Genomic DNA, 1,810 nt, shown 5'->3' with positions numbered 1-1,810 from the left:
TCTGTGGTTTAGCCATACAGATTGTTTTATCTCTGTGGTTTAGCCATACAGATGGTTTTATCTCTGTGGTTTAGCCATACAGATTGTTTTATCTCTGTGGTTTAGCCATACAGATTGTATTTATCTCTGTGGTTTAGCCATACAGATTGTTCTTATCTCTGTGGTTTAGCCATACAGATTGATTTATCTCTGTGGTTTAGCCATACAGATTGATTTATCTCTGTGGTTTAGCCATACAGATGGTTTTTATCTCTGTGGTTTAGCCATACAGATTGATTTATCTCTGTGGTTTAGCCATACAGATGGTTTTTATCTCTGTGGTTTAGCCATACATATGGTTTTATCTCTGTTGTTTAGCCATACAGATGGTTTTATCTCTGTGGTTTAGCCATACAGATGGTTTTTATCTCTGTGGTTTAGCCATACAGATGGTTTTTATCTCTGTGGTTTAACCACCTCCCCATCTCTGTGTCAAACTCATTCCACGGAGGGCAGAGTGTATGTGGATTTTTTCTCCTACTTGATTGACAAATGAAGGTCACTGATTAGTTCGGAACTCTCACCTGGTTGTCTAGGTCCTAGTAAGGAACTCTCACCTGGTTGTCTAGGTCTTAGTTCGGAACTCTCACCTGGTTGTCTAGATCCTAGTAAGGAACTCTCACCTGGTTGTCTAGGTCCAAGTAAGGAACTCTCACCTGGTTGTCTAGGTCTTAGTAAGGAACTCTCACCTGGTTGTCTAGGTCTTAGTAAGGAACTCTCACCTGGTTGTCTAGGTCTTAGTAAGGAACTCTCACCTGGTTGTCTAGGTCCTAGTAAGGAACTCTCACCTGGTTGTCTAGGTCTTAGTAAGGAACTCTCACCTGGTTGTCTAGGTCTTAGTAAGGAACTCTCACCTGGTTGTCTAGGTCTTAGTAAGGAACTCTCACCTGGTTGTCTAGGTCTTAGTAAGGAACTCTCACCTGGTTGTCTAGGTCTTAGTAAGGAACTCTCACCTGGTTGTCTAGGTCTTAGTAAGGAACTCTCACCTGGTTGTCTAGGTCATAATTGAAAGGGAACCCCAAACCAGCAGACACTAGGCCCTCCATGGAATGAGTTGGACACCCTGCTGTAGTGGTACTGCTTTCCTCTTTAATCCTCTGTAGCTTTGAGGTAGAGGAGGGTGAGATAGTCAGATACACAGACATACATGAATAGAACCAAGACGTGAAGGAAAGTTTCAGAAATGTTCCTGCTCTGTAATGTAAATCTGGCAGTAAGTAGTTGAAAGACAGCACAGTTAGCAGCAGCACCAGTCACACTAGGTACCATACTGCAGGAAGTCAGATGTCTTGTTGAATACAAGATCACAGCAGAGCTGCCCAGACTAGGGTTCATATAGAAGTCATCTATCACTCCATTGGCAGATATTCTGTTTCATGTACTTCTCTTGCCTACTCTCTATTTCTCTCACTGTCTCTCCCTCACTATCTCACCCATTCTCTTTCTCTCGCTCTCTCCCTCCCTCTCTATTGCTCTCTCTCCCTATCACGATCTCTCTTTCTCTCTCTCCCTCTTTCCATATCTCTCTCTGTCAGGGAAAAAGTCATCAGACAGTGGCTAGAGCAGAGCTGCCTGCTGAACAGTTAGACTCCATACAATACATATCCTACATCTCTTTGTGTATATAGAATCACAGAGCACATGATCTATTGAAAATATGCTTGCTGATCTCTACTCTGGAATAATTCAATGTCTTCTTTACTCCCATGGATGACATGAGGATGACATGAGGATCTGAGGCCCTCTGGTCCTGTCATCGGGGGGTACATAC

General features: G+C 43.1%; 1 long non-coding RNA gene across 2 annotated transcripts; it reads right to left on the bottom strand.

The window, feature by feature from the left end:
* Positions 1–574: 574 nt before the first annotated feature.
* On the bottom strand, positions 575–1,353 carry LOC127927775 (uncharacterized). 2 transcript variants are annotated; one of them, XR_008129038.1, is made up of 2 exons: positions 861–1,353; positions 575–629 (listed from the first exon to the last, which is right to left on the bottom strand). It is a non-coding gene; the product is annotated as an uncharacterized LOC127927775 (long non-coding RNA). The 2 variants fall into 2 exon arrangements; XR_008129037.1 differs by having other exon boundaries at positions 828–960.
* Positions 1,354–1,810: the final 457 nt, after the last annotated feature.

This window comes from Oncorhynchus keta, unplaced genomic scaffold (assembly GCF_023373465.1).
Source record: "Oncorhynchus keta strain PuntledgeMale-10-30-2019 unplaced genomic scaffold, Oket_V2 Un_scaffold_17573_pilon_pilon, whole genome shotgun sequence".
Lineage (NCBI taxonomy): Eukaryota > Metazoa > Chordata > Actinopteri > Salmoniformes > Salmonidae > Oncorhynchus > Oncorhynchus keta.
Note: the sequence above shows the minus strand (reverse complement) of the source record. Positions and strands in the feature narration are given on the sequence as shown.